The sequence below is a fragment of the Dipodomys spectabilis genome, unplaced genomic scaffold (genome assembly GCF_019054845.1).
Source record: "Dipodomys spectabilis isolate Male_0828 unplaced genomic scaffold, ASM1905484v1 ptg000298l, whole genome shotgun sequence".
NCBI lineage: Eukaryota > Metazoa > Chordata > Mammalia > Rodentia > Heteromyidae > Dipodomys > Dipodomys spectabilis.
In genome coordinates this window covers 1,009,416-1,035,615 of record NW_024870975.1, presented here as the reverse complement: position 1 = coordinate 1,035,615, position 26,200 = coordinate 1,009,416, and the positions used below count along the sequence as shown (strand labels likewise).

The window sequence follows — 26,200 nt, the reverse complement described above, 5'->3', positions numbered from 1 at the left end:
AGGGTTGTGTGTAGCAAGTCAGATACAGTGGGGAAACAACTTTCTCTGCCCATCACAGGGAGAATTTTGGAGTATTGTATTAGAAATTTCTAGAAGTGGGTTGTGAGGAGCATTCTGCTTCCAAGAGTCTCTTCCCACTTCCCAACATTCTAGTCCTGCCAGAAAGGGTCTATAGTAGAAGGCTCAGGATGGAGATAGCAGACTCTTATTTTCCTTGTTACCAATATGCCCACAGCATCGATTGTTCCATCTTAACTATTTGGATGGACATCTACCCTGATGATTTTTATGAGCACAAGAAACTTGACATCCTGAAAAAACTTACACAGTATGACAAGCTCAACATGCCCTCTTCAGACTTGCTGTTCTGCTTACATATTCTTCTGGACCAGCTGGAGCAATGCATGGCCTGTGAGACCAAGAAAAAGAGTAAATAATCCTTGTTTAGATGCCTTAGAGCTTGTGAGTAGAGATAGATCAGGTCTCAAGAGATGGGCCTGCTTGGCCAAAAGCCCTTTGTACTACCCAGCTTGGCAAAATGTCCTTTTATGGATGTTCTATGCCGGGTAATGTCTGTTCCCTTTCTAAAAGAACTTGGACATAACCACTCATTAGAAACACCCTACCTTCTCATCAGTGTTCAGTCCAAACTCAAGTTCTACAGCTTCTCCTACTAAATCCTCATAGAAGTTTAGTCACACTTTAACTTCTAGAGTGTACTCTAAGACTCCTGTACCTGTTTTCATTCTTATGTTTGTGTCACTGTAGAGAACTTCTTGCTGAACTCCAGATAAAGAACCCATCAGTGATGTCGCCTATGGTGACTGATGGAGATTGGAAGCCAACACTGGACTCCAGAAAGCATGTGAACATAGAGGCTTTTTTCAATGTGTAGAAAGGCCCAACTAGGTTTTGAGTCCTGTGGACATCCCACTGGTTCTGAACTCCACATGTTATGTAGGTGTACCTGCACATACCACCAAGGAAGAAGATGATCCAGAATGTCTTCCATTGATGTTCACAATTCACCTAGATCACATCCAAACCAGTAAAAAATGTTTTGGTCTTGGAGTGCAGGGTAAATATGTGCTAATGGAAAATGACCCCAGTCTATGTTCAGGAAAACCAATAAGTTAGGTCCAAAGTCTAGATTCAGTTGAGGAAAGGGAATCTATTTTCACAGAATATCCAGACCAATCTGTCCTTCTGCTGGGGATCCAATTTCCAGTTGAGAAATAAGATCTGTCCCTCCCTAGACTCAGGAAGAAAATACTGCCTTTAATGAGGAAGTAGATCATTTTGAGGACACTGAGGCAGAATTTGTGTCTGAAGGCAACTTAGAAGACAATCCAGATTTAGAGATTGCTTCCCCCCTTATTTAGAAAAACTTTATATTTCTTTTTGGTCCTGATTGTTGTAAAATGATCATTCTAGTTATTTTTCTAACGTTATTAAAATGTCAATGTTTATGTTATGTTATACAATTCATGAGCCTTAAATGTGTTTTTTTTTCAACCTACAATGTAAAGCACCATGCACATGTGTTTTGTGTGTGGGAAAACAGAGTGACAGGGGGATGAACAAGAGAGCCTACTGGATATAAAGGGAATGGTTAAATGCACAGGGAGTTGCAAGGAAGCCAGGCCATGCCTGCATGTGGTGATAAGGTGGCTACAACAGATCTAGGACATACCAGATCAGATGACCTAGAAAGCTGTTCTGTCAATTGGGACATATGCTACAATACTTATAGTGGTATGTGGGACTTTCTTCCAACAATGAGTTCAAGTCTGTATACATATTCATTGTGCTTTGGGAAACATTGAAGAAAAAATTGGCTCCATTAACATAAAAATTCTACTTAGGGCTGAATATATTTGACAAAATACATAAGAAATATTGACACTGGAAAGTATAAGCCATCATCAATAGAAGAAAGAAGGCTTACATAGATGGACAAACAAAATCAGGAAGCAATTAAATCAGTTATATGGAAATACATGTTATATTCATTACATTTTATATAGTATATTATATGATATATAAGATCGAATACGATTTTTCATACTACAAGGGCTTTTAATTTTTTTCAATTTTAAGTATTTTTTTCACATAATATTAGTGTAAAACATTATTGGGGAAAGCGGTAATATAACTTTGATTATAATTATATGAATACATATTTTTGTGTTTCTAGATATAACACTGATTATAAATAGATGAATAAATATAAACATATATTTGTATATCTGTCTATGAGGTGAATATAATGAAACAGGCTACACAATGTATAAAAAGGCGGTTATGAGTTAGTATATGAGACTCAGGCCTGTAATCCTAGTGATGTGGGAAGCTGAGTTCTGAGTTTTAGTTTCTCTTACTCCCATGCCATTAGATTTTCAGAGGAGACCTGGTCCCTCGAGTGTAGCCAAGCGACACGTATGCAGTTGGATCACACTCTGTGACCCCAGAGGAAAGTCAGTAGAAGTCAGGACAAGCCTCTTATGCTATGACAGTCTACTCAGTTCCTCTGCCAAGGTGGACATCTGCAGAACATCAGATGGAAAGTTGGCATTCCCTCCCAAAATGTTTTTGACTATCCTGAATTAAACCTTATTTCCCTTCCCAAGCTGCAAACATAGAAATATGTCAAGGGCTCAAGAGAGATGGACAAAGACTTACAAATACATAAAATTATATACTTTTGGGGGGTGCCCAGTTGTCAGCTTGAACTCTGGGCCTGAGTGCTATCCCTCAACTCTTCAGCTCAAGGCTAGTGCTCTACCACTTGAGCTACAGGGCCACTTCTAGCTTATTTTCTTTTTGCTTATGTGGTTCTGAGGAATCGAACCCAGAGCCTCATGCATGCAAGGCAAGCACTCTACCACTGAGCCACCTTTCCAGCCCCCAAATTATATACTTTGTTTCAGTTGTTTCAGTAATTCAATGACAAATCATGAAAGGCATATCTTGATTTTTCTTTTTTTAATGGAAATGGGAATATACACTGAGTGCATTAGGGAGTAGGTGATAGTTTGGATGCTGAGTTGTGGAATGCACTCCTGGGCATGGGAGACACTTGCCTTTGAGAACTTGTGTGGGGATGCGTCTCCGCACACAGCTTCACAAAACAATGCCCATAACTTGTATGGTGTCATAGCCATCTTTCCATAACAGCAAATAGGTGTCAGGCACTGATCTTTCTCTGAAGTGGACTCAGCAACACAGAAAGGCACAAAGAATGAGAGGGAATGACTGCTAGCCACCAGATATCAGCTTCAAGAGCTGTCCTGACCAGAATCTAGGATAAACTGAGCTGGTGAAAGCTGATCCCCATGCAAGGCTCCTAGCACTAAGGACTAGGCACTATTATAGGTGTTGGAGAAACAAGTGAATGTGGCTCTCTCCTCATCAATTTCATGCTGAAAAGAAAACCAGAAATCATAATGATAATTTTTGTAAATCAGAGACATAACATTGGTAGTTTTGTGGCAACAATTTCACAGCGGGTATGTGAGGAGATATCCCTGAGGAGGAGATAGTTAACCTGAGAGCCATCATCCATGCAATTAACTAGACGCAGGTACTCCAGGCAGTAAGAGCAGCAATTACATCCCTCAGTGATGGGAAAGGACGTAACTTGCTTCAGAAAAGGCAAACATCACTGACGTGCTTGTTTGTGAAGTAAGAAAAAAAAGGTACAACGAAGAAAAAAAGATCAGACATGAAGATCAGAATAAATTATATAGATATTGGATGCTGCGAGTTACAAGGAGAAAAATTCTGATGTTATTCTAAATCTGACATGACCCACTGGAACCAAAGTGCTCAAATAGTACCTAGACACATCTGATTCACCTATATACTTTTAAAATGTGATTCTAGCCAGGCTCTGGTGGCTCACAACTGGAATGTTAGCTACTCGGGAGGCTGATACCTGAGGATCAGGTTTGAAGCAAGCCCAAAGAGGAAATTTGGAAAGACTGACCTCCAATTAAACACCAAAATTATGGACATGAAGCTGTGTTCAACTGGTAGAGCACTAGCCTTGATAAAAAATTAAGGGACAGCACCCAGGCTCTAGGTTCAAATCCCTGGACTTCACAAAACAAAGAAGTCAACAAATAAAATTTGGTGCTCAGTCGATCAGCACTTAGCATTCTACTTCAATGTATTTAGTATGAGCCTAGGAAGTTACATCCTTAGCAAATGCTCTCCCCTCATATTCTGCTTCATTACCAGTATTCAAATGCCTGGCATTACCAAAGTCTCCTCCCAGTTAGCATAGCAGTCTACCACTGGGAATTAATAGATATATTTTGATTAATCATAATCTATCCACACACATCAAATGAGTGGTAGCCACATTCCACTATTCTGAATGTTTTTGCTCCCCCTTTGAGTTAATAAGGCTTACCATTAAAAGCTTTAGAATACTTATCAAATTAAGTCAACAATCATCATTCTTCGACCCAATCTTGTAACCTATGTAATGTGTGTTTTTTTTTTGTTTTTTTGATGTCGATGCCCTGTATCTTGTATATACATTTCTCTAGCTTTGGGGGGAGAAGGGAAAAAACAAATGCTTAACTAGGGATACAGTTTGACCCATTTTAACAATGAGATCAAGACACTATGTTCAAAAACGTACTTTACAATTTATGCAAGGAGTGGGGAGGTGGGATGGAAAGGAGTAGTTGTGGAGGTGGAAGGGTAGGGATGGTAGGGGAAAAACAAAGGAGGAAGTAACAATGCTTGAGAGGAAATGAACTCATTACCTACTTTATGTAACTGTAATTCTTTGTACATTATTTTTACAATAAAAAACGTATTAGAAAAGATGAAAAGACCCAGAAATAAAACTACATACTTACAATCATCTGATATTCGACAAAAGAGCGAAAGATGTAATGTGGAAAAAACAGCCTTGCTGGGTGCCTGTGGCTCATGCCTTTAATCTAGCTACTCAGAAGGCTGAGATCTGAGGATGGTTTTTGAAAGCCAGCAGGGCCAGGGAAGTCCATGAGACTCTTAGCTCCAATAAACCTCAAGAAAATGGGAAGTGGAACTGTGGTTCAAGTACTAGCCTGGAGATGAAATGCAAAGGGGTAGCTCCGAGGCCCAGAGTTCTAGCCCCACGACCAACACACACAGACACACAGAAACACAGACACACAGACACACACACACACACACACACACACACACACACACACACACACACACATCATAGCCTCTTCAACTATTGGTGTTGGGAAAACTGGACATCCACAGGCAGAAAACTAGAAGTGGATCTCTGCTTGCACTAACATCAACTCAAAATAGATTAACTATATTAAAATCAGCCAAACTACTATAACACAGAAAAAGGGTGATATTAGAACTTATAGGTATTGAGGTGCGAGCTGGGCAGCTGCACGCCGAGCACCAGTAGTTGCGCTCCAGATCCTGCAATCTCACACCCCCTGCCTAGACCCAGTAAGCGCTTACTCCAGTTGGCCCCTGCGACAGGCGCCATGCATCGAGCGGCGCCCCCGCACTCTGGGCAGCTCTGCTCACCGCCCTGGCTCTGTTCCTCAGGCCGCCGGTGACGAGGGTCCCATCTTATGCTGAGAGCCCTGTGATGCCAACGCGCTGGCTCAGTGCAGGGGTGTGCCGATCTGGTGCCCGAGCCAGGCTATGGCTGCTGCCTGACATGTGCTCTGCGCAAGGGCCAGCCGTGCAGTGTCTACACTGAACGCTGCAGCTACAGCTAGGGGCTCAGCTGCCAACTGCCACTGGGCAAGCCATGCCCACTGCAGGCGCTACTGGACGGCTGCGGGTTCTCCGCCAACGCCAGCATCCCGGCCAGCTGAGGCTTACCTGCTGCTGGTGCCCTCCGCCTCAGGAAATGCTAGTGAGTTGGAGAAGGACCGAGGCACAGGGAGCGTGGAGAGCCATGCCCTGCCCAGCACACATAAGGTGCCTGACTCCAAGTTCCATTCCATTCACGCAAAGCTGGACACCATCAAGAAAGGTCACGGGAAGGACAACCAGCGCTATAAAGTTGACTATGAGTCCCAGAGCATGGACACCCAGACCTTCTCCTCGGAGCCCAAACGGGAGACAGAATATGGTCCCTGCCTTAGAGAGATGGAAGACACCCTGAATCACCTGAAGTTCCTCAATGTGCTGAGTCCCAGGGGTGTGCACATCCCCAACTGGGACAAGAAAGGATATTATAAGAAGAAGCAGTGTAGCCACTCCAAAGGCAGAAAGTGGGACTTCTGCTGGTGCGTGGACAAGTATGGTCAGCCCCTCTCAGGCTTCAAGAGCAAGGGCACTGATGACGTGCACTGCCTCGGCATGCAGAGGCAGTAAACCCCACTGCATCAGTTAAATTGGAGCTCCAATACCCCTTACTTTGCACAAAAGACTGCCACGGACAGAACAGCACCTGCCTACAGCCTCAACTTATATTTCTTTTTGTGATGACTTGGTTTTGTGTGTGTGTGTGTTTTTTTAAGAAAACCAAAGTTTAGACAGAGATTTTTGAAATGTCTATTGTTCCTTTAAATGGTAAACTTGAGCATCTTTCCACTTTTCAGTAGTCAGAAAAGAAAATTAATTTCTCTGTTGCTTTCTGTAAAAATAACTGATACTCCTGCCCAAAGCAGCGGATTTGATACACTTCTAGAATCCTCTCCACATCTGCCCATTGGAACAGCTGACCTTCTGCCTCCCTCACTTCAGTGGCTATTGTAGAAGACACCTCTTTGCCCTCCTCCCTGCTCAGGCCTCATGGAGAACAGGAAAGTCAGAAACTCCAGTCACCTGGACAAGACATCTCTACCATACATGAGACCTCTGGCCCTCCTGGAACTATCTGATTCCAAGGCAAGGACCCCTGGGCCACAAAGCTTCTTCACTATCTGCAAGTGACTTGATCTGCTTGGAAAATACTGGAGACATTGAGGTGGAATACAACTGACCAAGAAAGTTCTATAAAACTGACCAAAAAAGTTCTAGCACATTTTGGGAAACTTGTAAATGCAGATCTTTCTGACTTCCCTCCATTAGGCAACTTTTCAAGGATGGAGCCCAGTGGAAGGCCCAGGGTGGCCTTGGCTGTGGTCCAGCAGGGCATGGAGGAGTCTGGGAGTATACCCCACACTTCACCAGTAATGGAGACAACAACAACAAAATGTTTTCTAATTTAACTCCTAGTTTGGTGTTGAGGATAATAAACTATTTAAAGGCAAAGGTTTATTTTCACCCCTCATCTTTATTCTTGACCTAACAAAACAATGGTGTTTAATGTTATCTAAACAGGAAAGATGAACAGCTTGTTGAGAAGCCTCATAGGGACACTGGGAGCACATAGAGAATAACTTGTGTTTGTTGAACTTGGAGTCCAACTTATACTTTACAATTCACACTTATATGCAGAGAGAGTTATATGTTCTCAACAGTTAACATTGTATACAGCATAGCCCAACTATAATAGGATCCATACTAGATAATCCTAGATAGTGTTAGATACTGGAAAGTGTCACTATGGCCGTGACCAGGAGAGGGCACTCAGTCCAGCCTGGGCTTTTCTCTCCCCAAGGCCAAACCCATGGCAGCGTTGGGTGTGTGGCGATTGTCCTGTCCTACACTGCAGAGAGCTCTCCTTAAGAACAAAAAGAGGCCTCAAGACAGTCTGCCTACTTATTACGAGCTTTCCTTTATTTTTTTAATTTTTTTGGGGGGAAAGTATTTTTTGAAAAGTTTTGTCTTGAGATGTATTTATAAAAGTAAATAAAGTTTTTACCATTAAAATAATAATTAAAAAAAGAACTTATAGGTACTGGCAGGAACTTCCTGAATAGAATCCCAGGGACATAACAGATAGGAAAGAGACCCAACAAATGAGACTACATCAAAGGAAAAAACCTACACAGGCTAGAGACATAGCCACTAAATTAAAAAGACAGCCAACAAATTGGGAAAAGATATTTACCTGCAATACATCAGACAAAGGGCTAATTTTCCATGTATACATGGATCTCAACGAACAACCCCTCCGCAAACTAATAAACCAATCACCAAATGGGCAGAGGAGCTAAGGAGAGACTTCTCATAAGAAGAGGTAAGAATAGCAAAGAAACATATCAGGAAAGGTTCATCATCCCTGGCCATAAAGAAATTATAAATCAAAGTAATCCTGAGATACAATCTTATCCAAATATCTTGAATTAGACAACAAATGTTGGTGGGGAAGTGGAGAAATTAGAAAATGGCAAGGACATTTGTACAACCATGTTCCTTGCTGCTCAATTCACAGTGACAAGAAATGTACACAACCCAGATGCCCCACAATAAATGAATGGAACCAATAATTATGCCATCTATATACAATGAAATTTTACAGAGCCATTAGAAAGGATAAAATAATGTCATTTGCAGGGAAATGGAGACACTAGAATAAATCATGTTAAGAAAGTTAAGAGAACATCAAATTGACAAATGGTACCTGTTCCACTGATATGTGGAAGAAAGGTTTAAAACACAATGGGATATGACATACTGTACAGGACTCTAGGCATCATTTACAGTAAGAACAGAAGAGGAAGCATTTGGAGAAAATCACAAAGTTGTAATACCCAAGCACCTTTTCTATATAATACTATATATATATATATATATATATATATATATATATATATAGAGAGAGAGAGAGAGAGAGAGAGAGAGAGAGAGAGAGAGAGAGAGAGAGAGAAGGAATTGAATTGCAATGATAAGAAAACAAAGGAACTTTTCTTAATTTGTCTTTTCATTTTCTGATGAATCTGTATTCTTCACCTAATATACAGGGAAGATGGGGGAAGGGCACAGAATTAGTGGGAAGTGGGTGCAAAAAATGCAGCACCAGAGCCCTCTGGCTGTACTGGACATTGATGAAAGTGAACCATGCAAGTCGAGGGTCAAGATGGGAGAGAGGGTATGGAAGAGATTGTGGGAACAGAAAGGTAACCCTGCTCTATATCACTGCTAAAACAATTTTTTTTAAAAGAAGAGGTTTCCCAAATGAGAACATATGAGAATAGGAAAATACAGAGCAGATAATTCTTTTTTTATGTCCTTTGTATCTGATAGTTTCAATCAATATCTATTGTCCTACCAACTGAGTCATACCTCTAAACCCAAAAGTCCTTACAATATTCAAATTTTTCATTGATTTCTTCATATTTTCTATTTACTTTTTCGTTTGTGTTTGTGTGTGTGTGTGTGTGTGTGTGTGTGTGTAAGAAATGGAGTTTGATCGCAGGATCTAGATGCTATCCCTGAGCTTCTTTTTTATTCAAGAGTACACTCTACCACTTGAGCCAAAGCTTCACTTTGGGATCTTCTTGAACAGTTTATGGGAGATAAAAGATTCACAGAGACGTTTTTGCACCGCTAGATTCAAATCATCACCTTCAGATCTCAGCCTCTGGAGTAGGAAGTATTATAGGCTTGAGTCAAGGCTTCTGGCTTATGAATTGTTGTCCCTTTTTTAAAAAGCTGGTGCCAGTGGTTCATGCCTGTAATCGTAGCACCACAGGAGGCTGAGATATGATAATTGAGTTTTAAAGACAACCTGGGTAAGAAAGTCTGTGAGACCATTATCTCATAATCTGGTTAGCAAGAAACCAGAAGGGGCACTGGCTCAAACTGGTAGAGTGATAGCCTTGAGCACAAAAGAACAGGGACTGCCCCCAGGCCCTGAGTTCAAGCCCCACATATAAAAAAATGTAAAAAAATTGCAATCACTTGTAATCTCAACATCCTCAATTGGTGGTGTATCTAAAGTTAATTTGCATCTCACTTCGTATGTATTTGAGGGGGAACAAAACATATAACATTTTTTAAAAAAATGAGCAGTTGGGTTCAGGTGGCTCATGCCTGTAATCCTACCTTTTCAGGAGGCTGAGAAATGAATATGGTGGTTTAAAGACAACCTGGGCAGAAAAGTTCCCATGAGACTGCTATTTCCAATTAACCACTAAAAAACAAGAAATGACACTGTGGTTTAAACTGGTAGGGTAGAGTACTAGCATTGAGCAAAGGAGTTCTGGGACAATACCCATGCCCTGTGTTCAAGTCCCATGTCTGAAGGAAAAATAGAAATCAGGGCTGGGATGTTGGCTCAGTGCTAGAGTGCTTGCCTTGCATGTTGAACCTTTGGGTTCAATTACTCAGTACCACATAAGCAGAAAAAGCCAGAAGTGGCATTGTTCCTCAAGTGGTAGCTGCTAGCCTTGAGGTGAAGAGCTAAGGGACAATGCCCAGGCCAGAGTTTAAGATCCATGATGGATAAAAACAAACAAACAAAAATAGTTCAAACATTTAAATGATGTGCACAATAGACTATATACTAAAGATGAAAGATTACATTAATGAATTAATAATTAAAGTGATCAACATTGTTTCGATTTTGTAAGTGGTGAATATAGCAGAAAAAGTGATAAGAAATAATGATTCAGTTCTAACCACTCATATTGTTTTAAACTTATTTCTACTTTTAAACTAAAGGGGCACATAAGTATCATTTTACAAAAAAACAAAAATTGTACATGTATTTCAGCCTGAATTCCACATTTTATAATTTTCCTTTTAGTAAACAATCAGTATATTTTCATATAAAATACTTGTAATGCCTTTATTTAATACTTACCATTCTAGTATTTGATTATATCATAATTCCTCCCTTAATTCTTTTCTTCATATCCTTTCCTCCTTTCTATACTAGCAGTTAAATTAAGGGATTCATGCACTTAAGGTAGGTCCTCTAAAATTGAGCCACACGCCTGCTCTTTTTGCTTTAGTCACTTTTGTTTTTGTTGGTCATGTGGCTTGAACTCTGGGCCTGGAGACTGTCACTGCACTCTTCAGCTCATGGCAAGTGATCTACTGTTTGAGCCACAGTGCCACTTCTGATTTTCTGGTGGTTTAATGGAAATAAGAGTCTCACAGACTTTTCTGCTTAGACTGGCATTGAACTGTCATCTTCAGATCTCAACCTCCTGAGTAGCTAAGATTACAGGCATGAGCCACCTGCACCCAGCTCTGCTTTAGCCTTATTTTTTTTGTGGGGGGGGGCTCAACTCTGGGCCTGGACACTGTCCCTCAGCTCTTCAGCTCAAGTATAGCACTCTACCACTTGAGCCAAAGTTCCACTTCCAGTATTTTTTATTCTGCTTATGTGATGCTGAGGAATGGAACACAGGGCTTCATGCATGCAAGGCAAGCGCTCTACCACTGAGCCACCTTCCCAACCCTGCTTTATCCATTTTTATGGCCGGGTTTTCTGTTTATGACCTGGCCAGCATGGTCCACTATCCTTCTTTTTACCTTTTCTGAGTAGATAAAATATAAAGCACAATGCATTGGTTTCAGATATTGATTGAGATCCAATATTGTGAATGTTTCCCTGGGCTAGCTTCAAATCATAATTCTCTCTGTATCAGTCAAGACCTAATAGCTAACATTACAACTATGAGCTCTCATGCGTGGCTCAAATTTCTGACCACTAAAACATATGAACAAAGTTTTAATAATTTTAAATGTTCAATTTGAGGACAATGAGTGCTTTTAATTGCCTAGTTTCAAATTTCACCAAAAAACACAAATATTAACTTTTGATTTCCTAGATTAAATAAGCAGATAAACTTTAAAAAGCAATTAACTATTTAAAGAAAAAAGCTAGGGCTGGAAAGGTGGCTCAGTGGAAGGGCGCTTGCCTTGCATGCCTGAGGCCCTGGGTTCGATTCCTCAGCACCACATAAGCAAAAAGAAAAAAGCCAGAAATGGCGCTGCAAACAGGCCCAGAGTTCAGGCCTCACGACTGGACCTCCTCCCCCCAAAAAAAGCTAAACCACTGTAACTTTGGACTTAACACCTTGTCAAACATTGTTTACATCATAGTTGGTTTTTATGGGCAGTATATTCCATAAACGGATTATGCCACACCCAATGTCGATGGCCAAACAGACTATATGCACAGGAGTGAAAGCCAGGCTGTGGCCATCACAACATCCATGATCTTATATCTGACTTGCTTTGGAAACAGGATTATTCTTCCATTCTACTTTCTACAAAGTTGCATGATTAGCAAACATGATTTAGAATGAGAATGGCCTCATAATTCATGTTCCACGTAGGAGTCTTCCTTTCTGTATATCATTCCCATAAATCTACATACTGGACTTGGCTTTATTGTTTCAATGTTGTCTTATTTGTAGTCTTCTATACTGTATTGAAACCTTATACTTAAACTCAGAACTTCTCTTTCTCCTATTATTGCTATTGTTTCCCTTACTGTTAGCTCATGTACACTTGGGAAATTATGAACAGCACGTACACTCACAAAAAGAATGTTCTGAAAGCCTTCTTCCCATTTAAAATTCCCTTAATTCACAGAGAACTTACAAAGTTTGAGCTCAATGTACTCATGTATAATGTATTTATAAGCAATATAAATTTCACATTTTCTCTTTATTAAATTGTCTCTGAAACATGTGTTACCTCAGGTTCAAAGTGTCCTAGTGTTATTTCAGTGAAGCCAGAAAACATTCATTATACCTCAAGCAGCACAATCGATTGTTACTGGAAGTAACTGTTACTGGATGTGGAAACTGACCCCAGGAGAGGAATGGAACATAGAGGAATAACAAAGTTCAAATTATCCTGTGCTTTCCTTTTTACTGTACAGGAAAAGTATCCCAAGGCTTGAAGGAAACTCTATCCCTGGCTTTTCAGAGTGTGTTCTTTACTCATATAAAAGATTTCTGTAAACTTCTAGTTGAGAGTATTACAAAAGGAAACAATGAACCATTTGAAGGCCAGCATAGAACAAAAGGAAATAATGTTGTTTTAAAAGTGTTCTCCTGCAAAGGAACAAAGACATGGAGGTTTTAAAGTGTCTTATGGATGTATATTTCACCCCTGAGATGATTCTCTTGATGCAGAAGTCAGTTATCAATTCCTTTGGTCTGGTCCTGAGTTCTCCAGAGCAATGAGGATTCCAAAAAAGCAGGATCCAGTGAGTATGATCAACAAAAGGACCCTCTTCTCTGAACAGTACACCTTTAAGATATTTCCCAAAGAAATATCTGGGATTTTTGTTTGCTTGTTTGTTTAGTTTGTGCTGGTTCTGGGGCTTTAATCCAGAGGCTGGATCCTGTCCCTGAACAGTTGTCTTTCCTGCCCACCTACCCCCAAAGCTAGTACTCTACTGCTTGAGCCAAAACTCCACTTCTGTTTTTTTGGTGTTCAATTTTTAATAAAAGTTTGACAGACTCTACTGCCTGGTTTGGCTTTGAATTAAGATAGTAAGAAAGCTAAGTGACATCAATTGCCTAGACTTCTCTTTTGAAACAAGAAATATTAGATGAAGTTTATTGTAAAGCTAATATTTGACAATTTTCAAAGGAAGAGAATATGTCTAGCAAAGAAGCCATAACTTAAATAACTCAGCAAAAGTAGGTGCACTGAATCATTTTGAAATTATTTTTTCTGCTTGAGAAGATTATTGATCTTGTCCTTCCTTTTGGGGAAACTTAAGGTAATATTTGCACTTTTTGTTGGTTGTCAGGCTTGATCTCTTATCCTAGGCGCATTCCCTCAGCTCTTCAGCTCAAGTTGAACACTCTAACGCTTAAGCTACAGCACCACTTCCGGGTTTCTGGTGGTTAATTGAAGATAAGGGTCTCATGAACATTCCTGACCAGGCTGGCCTTGAACCACAATCCTCTGGTCTCAACCTCCTGATTAGCTAGGATTACAGGCATGAACCACGAGCACCCACCTCATATTTGCCCTTATGGGCACTGAATGACACTATGTAGACAAATAATGGAAATTTGAATCAAATGATGGCATTGCAGCTTTTCAGAAAATTTGAGGTAGCAATAAATATGTCCTCCTTTCCATGTTGTTTCATTAATGACTCATGAGCTATGGGACCCTTACATTTGCATCCTCTGCCATCTGTGTAGGTGTATTTAGTATCAGGAAATGTTCATAGAGAAATACAGAAAGACAGATTTTTAGAAAGCAAAGAAGATAAGGTATCAAAGAACAGCCCAGAAGGAGATACATTTATTACACAGAAATTAAGAAGTAGCCTAAGAAATTTAGAATGCTAAAGGCATTGAGGAATAAGACTAGTTGATAACTATTTGTTCAATAACCAAAAATGGTTCTCTAAAACGATTTCTGGTATACCTTAGTTACTGTCCTTTATTCATTAACTCTGGAATTATGCCTTCTCTTCTGTCACAACTGTTAATTTGCCTCTGCCGTTTTGATGCCATAAATGACCAAAACTATTCCCAAATCTCACTTAGACTACCCTTCTCATTGTGATTAGCAGTGACCATTCAAAACCCTGGAGTCTTTGGGCTGGGAAGGTGGCTCAGTGGTAAAGTGTTTGCTTTGCATGCATGAGGCCTTGGGTTCGATTCCTCAGAACCACATAAGCAAAAAGAAAAAAGCCGGAAGTGGCGCTGTGGCTCAGGTGGTAGAGCGCTAACCTTGAGCTGAAGAGCTGAGGGACAGTGCCCAGGCCCAGAGTTCAGGTCCCACAATCTGACCCTCCCTCCAAAAAAAACTGGAATCTTTGAATTTCCAGAATTAATCTTCACCTGACATCTAAGCACATTCAAGCCATTAATTGCTGTGACCTAATGAACAAAACTTTTTTTTTCAACGCAATATCCTAATATAAGTAAAGTACATGAATTAAGGACTATTGTCAGGAGTCAGTATGGCAGGAGCAATTATATATTCTGAGTATGGGTTCCTTATTTTGTATTTACTATCTAAATGTTTTTTTTTTGTTTTTTGTTTTTTTGCTAGTCAAGGGGCTTAAACTCAGGGCTAGGGAATAATTCCTGAATTTATTTATTTTTTTTGCTCAAGCCTATCACTCTACCGCTTGAGGCACAACACTACTTCCAGTGTTTTTCTGTTTATGTGGTACAGAGGAATTGAACTCAGGGTTTCATGCATGCTAGGCAATCACCGTATCATGAAGCCACATTCCCAGAACCCTAAATGACTATCTTAATTTGATATTATATTTTCATTCCATAAATATGTACCATAATATTGGCCAGGTGCTAGAAAATGATGTAGAAAAGAATACAATAAAATAAATCCAGTAAGGCTACTTGGACAATGAATAACCCTCACAGTCTAACAAGGGCACAGAGGGCTTACCTCATGGCGATGTATCAACACGCTGAGTGAGACCACTCCTGACCCACAGCCCACTTCCAGAACCAGAATGAGTAGGCCATCTTGGGTTCCAGCCACCTTGGGATGTTGGACCACCTCCTACAGCACCCATTCAATCAGTTCCAGAGAGAAAGACACACAGAGAGAGAGAGAGAGAGAGAGAGAGAGAGAGAGAGAGAGAGAGAGAGAGAGAGAAAGTGAACCAGCATTATAGTTAAATCCGGTGCCAGTGGCTTAGAACTCTAATCCTAATTAAACAGGAGGCTGAGATATGAGAATCATGGTTCATAGACAGCCCAGGCAGGAACATATGTGTGAATCTTATCTCCAAAGAACCACCAGAAAACTGGAAGTGGCACTGTGGGCTCAAGTGATAAAGCGCTAGCCTTGAGCTGAGGAGCTCAGGAACAGTGCCCAATCCTAGAGTTCCAGACCCACGACTGAAAGGAAGTGGACTTCCCACCACAAGAATTGGACTGAATAGCGCCCATTGTCCTAGGGAGCATGGTAGAGAAGTCAGGCCGAGCTGCCTTTGAACTTGAAGTCATAAGTAGGTCACCTGGCTTCTCTGTGCCTCGATTTCCCCAGCTGCAAAACGGAACAAAGTGAAGGATCCCCTTCCTCATTGGGATAGGGTAATAATGAAAGAGAGCCATGTTTCACTTCATAATCCCACACCTGTGGTACGATTAATAACAGGCCCCACTTGAGCCCTTTCTGGTATCTTCCTGTCATATGCTCACAGAATTGCCAAAAACATATCTGAAGGTCGCTCCCTCTCTGCCTAGCCATTCTCCAGAGTTCTGTCTGTATAAATCCCTTGTTTCCTCACAACTGTCCTGTGAGGAGAATCAGGTCCAATGGTTGAGGCCATACCAATAGCTTCACATGTGGTCAAGAATCGGCTGCTGTTCACTGAGTTTGGGATAATCCATCTAAACCAATGACTGAGCATGGTGCCACATGTCTACCATCCCAACTAGAGAGGACCAGGCCTGGTGGAGCATATCTTCACAGGAGGACTGCGATCCAGCCCAGCCTGAGCATATATTTATTTTCTATCTCAGAAATGCTCAAGACAGAAAGATGGCTCATCAGAGCCAGGAGAGGAAACAATCAGGGGAGTCATGGTGCCCCCAGAGGGGTGTTTGACCTGGGTTGGTGTTGGGGCGGCCACTCACCTGTGCTGCTGAAAGAATCTATTGGCAGCTGCTCCAAGTGGGGCAGCAGCAATGGCAGCAGCATTGGGGACACATGGGCCCAGAGCAGATGACTAGGGGCAGAGAACAGGTTGGGGATTTAGGCCTGCTGGCAGCACGCCATTGCCTGAGGTTTGAAACCTGGCACCGCATGAAGGAGGGAAAGGACCATGTGGGGGTGTGAGCATCAATTGGCTACTATACACCAACGTCACCTTGAGTCTCTTCCTCACCACTCAGCCACCTCTACCTTCCTCAACTACTGGTAGTGGTGTAAACTAATCGAGGGAATCCCAGTGCTACCTGGCAGCATGGAATGTGTGTGTGGCCAGCATTCTTGTATCCCATTGGTCAGAAAGAAGTATGAAAGAATGGGGGTGTGGCCAGAATCCTGTGAAGCAAGCAGAATGGGTGAGTGTCAACAGGCCATCCTGGGGCAATTTGAGCTGCCAGGATGTTCCCAGGACATGAGAACTAGCCCCAGGGGTTAACAAAATAAAAACAGATGGACATGCACATGGCAGTATGCTAATAAATACATATCTTTATAGAGTACCAGAGATGTCTAAACATTATTCAGTTATTTAGACTATATTCCTACCAATTCTTGAGTATTCATTATGCATCCATGTAATTAATGTTACTGTTTAAATCCTTAAAGTATTAATGAAAGCACAGTGTCTGAAATTATTGTGTTCCTGTAAGTAATAATATTCTTTTAATGCTTCATAAATATTAAATAAAATCAACCAGCCTTCTGAAATGATGCTGTTTAATTTTATAAGATCATCATGCACCATGAACTCATTCAACTGTGACATTGAGTAAATTCCAGTGTTATTCCTTTGGATGGGAACCAGTTTCTTAGTATCTCCTGCCATTGGCTGGTGTCAGGACGGGGATTCGAAATGAGGGCCTAGGTTGCCACGTGGGCCTATGGCTTCCCTGATAGTCTGTCAGCCTTCAGCAATGCAAGGTGAAGTACCCTTTGCAACAGTGTCATTCAGACCCAGAAGGGTCACTGCAAAGGAAGAAAACATAAAAGGCCACATTTTTTCTGTGCATTGTTTTCCCTGAAAGACCTGGGGTTCTAGGATCACAGGAGCACCTGCGTGTCCAATGGCTTCACCCCATCATAGGGTGATCGAAGCTGAGGTGGACTTGCCAAGACCATAGTTCAAGCCCCATGCTGAGAAAAAAAAATTAGATCCCTGGCTTGTAATTCACACAGTTTATTCTTACAGGCTTTGGATTTGAACTCAGAATCTGGGTAAATCTGCAGCAATGTGGATGAAGGGGAAGATCATCTTACATGAAGATAAAAAAGTCAGGCCTGTTCACTAGTCCTGAATGCAAGACCCAGCCCTGGAAAACATGCTATTTATATATATTGTAAAGATAGGATTTATCCTTACCTATAGATGTTCAGTCCATACATGTTTGGTGTCGTTGTTCCTTGTATCTTTGGTTTTATTCATTTATTTATCATTGATTTTACTATGATGAAACCCATTGTGTTTATTACATTGATGACAATCTATCACAGAACATCTAGATTTGTAGAAATGTTCTCCATCATGCCTGACCCCCAGGATTCTCAGAGAAAATGAAAAAAGTTTCACACTCTCCTTCTTACTCCACGATCCACTTGTTGGTAGTGCTGGGATCTGAACTTAGGGCAGAGCACAACCAATTGGCCAATCAGTCAAGGTGATCATACAAATCTGTGAGCAAATAAGGAGTTTGGCCATCCCCAGAATCTGACATTGATCCCCAGGGTGGTCCACTATAGTCAGAAATTCATAATTTAAACATAGGATCTAAATTGACATACATGTATAAACAGCATCTTGTGTTCAGTGCAATAATTTTCATTATTTTGTCTCTAATTCATGGAGGTATTTTGTACTTTAATAAGCATGGTCACAGGTATAACTGTGCTGACATGGATGACAACCTGTTCTCATGGTTACAGGGTTGCCTATGTATTCTCTCACAGGAGAGGATAAAAGGCACAACGACTGGCTTCTGACATCAGGATGAACCTTTGTCAGTGCTGGGATTTTAGCACAGGTCTGGGTAACTCTGTTGCACTGTGGGAGAAGGGGAAGCTCACCATCTTTGAAGAGTAGAATGTCAGGCCTGATGCAGAGCCTGATTTGAAGCCCCAGCACTGGACAAAATAGCAAGGCCACCTTTTTTAAACATAGGATTTCTCTTTACCTGCAGGTGTGATATGTATCTTGCATTCAGTGTAGTTATTCTTTCTATTTTGTGTCTTTTTCAAGGATGTATTGTGTATATTATTGCATATGAGGTGACAGGTATAACTGTGCTGACATGGATGACAGCCTATTCCCATGGCCAAGAGTTGCCTATATAGCATTCTCCATCCTCAATGAGACCTAGGACATTCACAGGACAAGAAAACCTGTGCCACCATAGGCTTCTCACATCAGAATGAATCTTTTGATAGTGCAGGAATTTGAACTCAAAGCCTAGCAGGCCCAATTGGTGAATGGGTCATGGTGAGCACAGCAGGCTACGAGCCACTAAAGAACTAGGCCATTCCTGGGGCCTGGGATGGAGCCCTAGTGGGGGCCAATATAGTAATAAATTCATAATCAAATAGAGGATCTATATTTCCAAACATGGGTGGGCGGCATCTTGGGGTTGGTGTAGTCATTCTCTTTGTTTTGTGTTTTATTCATTGATGTATTATGTATTTCCTTGAGTATAGGATGACAGATATAACTGTGGTGAACTGGATGACAACCTATTCCCATGAGTATAGAGTTGTGTATATTCCCCCACACCACTACCAGTGGGAGTGGGAAATGCAGCCAGGGGCCCAGCTGTGAAAAAGACAGGACACAGCATGAGTCACCCTGGTTACCAGAGGCAGGAGAGAACATATGCCAACCGGCCCTGAGGACCCAGAATCCCCTGGATGATGACAAAGACATGGACAGCCAGACTTGGGTCCCAAGGAAAAGCTGGAATATGCAGGTCTCTGGCAATTTGGGATTCATTGTAGACCATGATAGGGGACTAAAGACAACGTTGCTATTGAGGAAGGGCACCATCCAAGGTCAGGAAGAGGCAGACAAGCACCCAGGCCGTGGGCAGAGAATGATGAGGGAAAAATACACACACACACACACACACACACACACACACACACACGGGTAGCCCAAGGCCTCAGTAGTCCCTGAGCAACTGAACATCCCAAACTCAAAGAAGATGGCACTACCATCCTCAGACAAAATCTTGACAAAACTCAGAGGCTCTCACACATCTGGAATGGCACATAAAACAGCATGGCATTTCCTACTGTACACACCGCTATGATGAAAACTCAGCCACAGCATTTTGGTTGTCAGTCATGGGGTTTGAACTTTGGGCCTGCGTGCTATCCCTCAGCTCTTCAGCTGAAGGTGTGCACTCTACCAATAGAGCCACAGCACCACTTCCAGTTTTCTGGTGTTTCCCTTGAGATGCAGTCTCACAGACTTTCCTACCCAAGATGGCTTTGAACCGTGATCCTCAGATCTCAGCCTCCTGAGTAGCTAGGATGACAGTTGTGAGGCACTGGCAGTGCCTGCTTTAAGCCACCTTCTTACAATCAGGGGAAATCCAAATTGTCAGGCCATAAAGCACATGCAACCCTTCACTTTCAGACTTTGACACCAGTATCCAAAGCCATTCTTCCTTGGTTGCAGAGAATATAATCGACACTACCCTCCAACCCTACTCCCATCCGCTCACTCCCTGCCTAAAATAGGCCACAACCTCTGGAGTTCTTGGTAAGACAACGTCCAGCCTGCTGTAACTTTACACTCGGGAAAACTTGGGGAGCTCTTAGAAATGGCTGTACACTGAGGCCAGAACCTGGTGTCCCAACCACAGCAACCACACTCCTTCACCATCTCTGGCAAGCAAGGGGTGTCTTTCTCTCTTGTTTTTTTGGATGAGGGGCTTGAACTCAGGGCTTGGGTTCTGTCCCTGATGATGAATTTGCTCAAGGCCAGTGCTCTACCACTTGAGGCATGGCACCACTTCCGGTTGGAGATTGGAGATGAGAATTTCATCGGAATTTCCTCCTTGTGCTGGGAAACATGTCCCTCTGGATCTCAGCCTCCCAGTAACCAGGATGACAGGCGTGAGCCATCAGCACATGGCCAATGGTGTCTCATTCTTTACAATTTCCAACTAGTCTTCCTCTAGACACTACCACCTAGACCCTCCTCTACCTCTTAGGCCTCCCTTGTATCCCTCCGGCACATCCAACTTGTACCTGAAAATTTATGGGGTCAGCTGCTCCATGTCCCAGTGGAAGACATTGGAAGGTTGCTGATAACCGGTTGTAGGGGTGCCCAGGGCAGAAAGACTGACCAGATCCCCTCTGTCAAAGAAGGAGACACAAAGCATGGATGGATCTCTTAAGTGCTACAGGGCACACCATCCACCTGTCACCCAAGTCCCTTGGAGTAAAGTTTTACCTTGACAGAACTGGGGCTTGAACTCAGGGTAAAGGTGCTGTCCCTGAGCTTCTTTTGCTTGATGAGAGCACTCTTCCACCTGAGCCACAGTACCACTTCTGGCTTTTTCTGTGTATGTGGGACCTAGCAATCGAACCCAGGTTTTCCTGTGTGCTAGGTGAGCCCACTATTGCTGAGACAAAATCCCAACATTGGATAGCTGTTCTTCTGTGACCCCTTGGGCCTGAGTCAGGACAGTCTTGCACATCTTTACTGAGTATCTAACCAGCAGCCTTGGCTGGAAAAGAACATGGTCTGCTATGTTGTCCTTTATCTATGGCATCTTTTCTCTCTGTGCTTCCTGTCCTATCTTCCTTGTTAAGCAAGACCCCCTTTCAAGTGCTGCCTCTATGAAGCCTGCTCTAATCACCCTGGCAGAGGGGGATCTTCTCCAGGCTGCTGACCTTGTCATGCTCTGCCTCAATCTGGTGTGGTTGAGAGCCCACAAAGGCGAAGGCCTGGCTTTCACCACCCAATTTCTGAAGGCTCTGATACACTACCCAGGAACCAGTGCAGTATCACACTCTGTGAGAGGGCACTTGAGACCCAGGCAGTCTGGGGGCAACAAATGGGGCCATTTCTTTTGTGGGCTAGAACTGAGGATCTGGGAGCTGTCTTTCTGAGTTTTCATGCTCAAGGCTGCTACTCTACCACTTGAGCCACAGCTCCACATCTGGATTTTTGGTGGTTCCACGCATAGAAGTGTCTTATCAGCTTTCCAGCTTCTGGCTGGCTTCGATCTTTGATCCTCAGATATCTGCCTACCTAGGAGCCAGGATGTCAAGTGTGAGCCAGGCTCCAGAACCTTTCCTTTGAGCTTCTGTTTATCTTGTGTCAACTAGCAAGCTCTAGTTAAAATAGTCATTTATAGGGGATCATGTTTCTCTCCTAGGTCAGTTAACCCAAGGAGATAAAGTATCTTTGGAAAAGGCTAGTCAGAATTGGCCTAGGTGAGTGTGTGTGTGTGTGTGTGTGTGTGTGTGTGTGTGTGTGTGTGTGTGTGTGTGTGTGTGCATGTTAGTATGAGTTTCAGGGATACCTACCCCCATCTCTCTGGTTTTCCTTTCACCCAGTGGTGAGTACATCCAGGATCCCCACCCCAAGAAAGGCGGGTAGGGGAGGGTACTTAAGGTCACATCAAATGGGATGATCTGAATTCTATCCTGCAACTGAAGCCAGGAGAGATAATAGAGAGAAGGAGATGTTTAGAGGAGCATCAAGGGAAGCCACTTACTTTGGCTACAAGTACCAGAGAGAAGAATGTATCCATCCTTTTTGGTAGTAAGATAACAAGTGCCCACTTTTCATTTCTTCTATTTTTTCTGAGTCCCAGGTCTCAGATTCAGGGACTCGGTTTCATCCCTGAGCTTCTTTTACTCAAGGCTGAGGCTCTATAACTTGAGCCATAGCACCAAAACTAGCTTTTTCGGGGAGGAGGGAGGAGGTAGTTTATGGAAGATAAGAATCTCACAGACCTACCTGCCTGGGCTGGCTCTGAGTCATGACCATCAGAACTCAACCTCCCGAATAGCCAGGATGAAAGGCGAGAGCCACTGGCACCTGACCGTCACCATCCATTTATAGTCCCCTAGGGCCAGTGCTGGGCTACCTGCACTGCATCCTCCTTTTTGTGACTGGGAAGCAGACCTGTGAGGGTTTGATACTTCAACAGCCTACCTACCTTTGAGCATTGTTCTGGCTCAGTCTGATGCCAGCTTCCTCCTTATCAACAGCAATGACTTTGCGCTGTCACAGAACAACTGTCCGCCAGGAGGTGTCGGACCTGGGGTCTTTCCTCTGCACACTGACTCTACTCCCCGAAATGACACACTGCAACAACGTGAAGTAGACATAGAGTGAATTCAGTTTCTTATAATCAGGGTCTGGCCAGATAGGTGGCAGTGAGGATCAGAGGCTCGGAATAGTGCTGTGCAGTTGAACAATGCGATGCCTCCTCATCCAATTTCCTTTAACCGTCTTAGCAGAGAGTAGTGGGGAAGGACTCACCAGACAGACTGACAATGAGTAACCATCACGGTCTACCCCGGGCACAGAGGGGCTTACCTAAGAGAGCTAGTTCCACAGTCCAAGCGAGAATGATCCTGACACACCTCCTGACACACCTGATCCTGGAACTACCTCCAGAACGAGAGTGTCACCTTGGGTCCCAGCCACATGGGGATGCTGAGCCAACTCCTCCAGGACAAATTCAACAAGTTACTGAGAGAGAGACAGAGACTGAGACAGAGACAGAGAGACAGAGAGAGAGAGAGAGAGAGAGAGAGAGAGAGAGAGAGAGAGAGAGAGAGAGAGAGGAGGGAGGGAGGGAGGGAGGGAGGGAGAGAATTACACTTAAGCAGGCTGCCGGTGGCACAAGCCTACAATGGTAACTAGACATTGAGATATGAGGATCATGGTTCCTAGCCAGCCCAGGCAGGAATGTCTGTGAGACGCTTATCTCCAAAGAATCACCAGAAAACCAGAAGTGGTGTTATGGCTCAAATGATTGAGCCCTACACTTGATCTGAGCAGCTTGTGGACAGTGCCCAGTCCCAGAGTTCAAGCCCCACGACTGACGATAAATGGACTTCCCACCACAAGAAATGGACTGAATAGCACCCATTGTCCTAGGGAGCATGGCAGAGAAGTCAGGCCAAGCTTCCTGTCACCTGGGGGTCATGAGTAGGTCACCCAGCTTTTCCGTGCCTCGTTTTCCCCAGCTGCAAAGCTGAACAGTGAAGGATCCCCTTCCTCATGGGGATAGAGTAAGGATGAAAAAGAGCCATGTTTTGTTTCATAATCCCATACCTGTGGCATGATAAATAACAGGCTCCTTCCGAGTCCTCTCCAGGTATCTTCTTGTTATATGCTAACAGAATTGCCAAGAAACTTATCTGATGACCGTTGCCTCTATGCTGGCCCTGCCCCAGAGTTCCCCGTATTGGTCCCTTATTTCTTCACAACTGTCCTTTGAGGAGACTGAGGAACAATGGTTCCAGGCCGAACCCAGAGCTTCAAATGTGGTCAAAAATCGGTTGCTGTGCACTAAGAGTTTGGGACAGTCATCTAAACCGATGACTGAGCATGGCGCTACATATCTACCATCCCAACTACAGAGGACCAGGCATGGTGACACCTGCCTGTCACAGGAGGACCATGATCCAGCCAAGCCTGAGCATATATGGAGTCTCTATCTCAGAAATGCCCAAGACAGAAAGGCTTGGCTCCCATGGAAGAAGACCTGATTGGAAAGCCTAAGCTCTTGAGTTCAAACCCTAATATACCAAAAAGAATCTGAGGCCCGGTGGAAGAGGCTCATGCCTATAACCCTACCTACTCAGGAGGCTGAGATCTGAAGATTACAGATCAAGATTTAAAGTAGGGTTGGCCTTGCCCATCAGACTTCATGATGAGATGACCCAGAGTCTGACGCATGCCAATAAGATCCATACTAACAGGGCTCACAGCCTTACTAAGTGCTGACCACGCTCTTTGACCCCCTGGGGAGCCAATACCTATGGGCCCCACCCACAGGTCCTCCCGTGCTCCCTCTGCCACCAACCAGGCCCAAGGGAGTAGATAGTTCCGCGTCACAAATATCCCTTGCTCTTATAATTTGAAGGTGCTAAGTCCCCTTCAAACGTCTCACCCTTCCATGCCCCCAGACCTCAGCCACAAAGTCCATGCACCTCCAAAAGATAGCGGTTAGAAGTTACCAAAGGGTCCAGCACTCCTTGTAACAACTCCTTGTAACAACCAACTTCTACAAACACACACACACACACACACACACACACACACACACACACACAGAGCCATCACGGGTGGCTCCTGTCTGTCATCATAGTTATTCAGGAGGCTGAGATCTGAGGATCACTGTTCAAAGCCACCCACTCAGGAAAGTTTGTGAGGCTCCTATCTACACTGAACCACCAAATAGACCCAAGTGGTGCTGTGGCTCAAGTGTCAGAGCTCTAGCTTTGAGCAAGATATCTCAGGGACAGCACCTAGGCCTTGAGTTCAAGGCCCAGTTCTTCTACCTCCAAACACACACGGACACAGACACAGACACAGACACAGACAGTCAGACAGACAGACAGACAGACAGACAGACACACACACACACACACACACACACACACACACAGACAGGATAGCTCAAGGATTCAGCAGTCCCTGAGAACAGAAACATGAACTCCCTCAATTAGGATCAGATCCCACCCCCTAGAAGGTGGCAGTACTGACATCAGACCCACTGTAGACAAAACATTGAGCCTCACACATATCTGGAATGTCTCATAGACCAGCAAGCATTTCCTATCATACACACTGCTATGTGGAAAACTTTGTCACCTCTTTTTTTGTTGTTGGTCAAGGGGTTTGAACTCTGGGCCAAGGTGCTGTCCCTCAGCAATTCAGCTGAAGGTGAGCACTCTCCCGCTTGAGCCAAAGCAACACTTCCTGTTCTGTAGTGGTCTATCATCAAGTCTCCCAGTCTATTTTGCTCAAGCTGACTTGTAATCACGGTCCTCACATCTCAGCCTTCTGAGTAGCCAGGATGAGAGTTGTGAGCCACCGGTGGCTTCCGGCTTCAGCCACCTTCATATACAAAGAGGAAACCCATTTCGTCAGGCCACAAACTGTTTGCAACTCTTCACTTCAGATTTTGATACCCAGCATCCAAATCTATCCTTCAATGTAGAAAATAAAGACACAACTATCTCACACCTGCACCCCTCCACCCACTCACTGCCTGTCACAAGACACGTCTTCTTGAAGATGTGGCTTCAAACTGGGGCAAACATGGGGAGTTCTTACAAATATCTGTACAGTGAGGCAAGCACTTGGTCTCTCAAACATAGCACCCTCTCCACACCCCCACACCCCCACCATCATTTGCAGGCAACGATGTCTTACTTTTTTCTTTCTTTTTTATGTTGTGGGGCTTGAACTCTGGGCCTGGGTGCTGTCCCTGATCTATTCAGCTTAAGGCAAGCACTCAATTGCTTGAGCCACAGCACAGCTTCTGGTTTTCTGGCAATTCCTTTTAGGTAAGAGTCCCAGGGTCTTTCTTGACCAGGCTAGCTTTGAACCGTGATCCTCAGATCTAACCTCCTGAGTACCTAGGATAACAGCTATGAGCTACTGGCACCCAGCCAAACAAACTTTCCCATTCCTGTCATCCTCTACCCCCAGGAGACTGAAATCTGAGGT

The 26,200-nt window shown here is 43.3% G+C and overlaps 1 pseudogene; it reads left to right on the top strand.

Annotated features, from left to right (window-relative positions):
* The first annotated feature begins 2,385 nt into the window (after nucleotides 1-2,385).
* LOC122127281 lies at nucleotides 2,386-6,452 on the top strand (annotated as a pseudogene).
* Nucleotides 6,453-26,200: the final 19,748 nt, after the last annotated feature.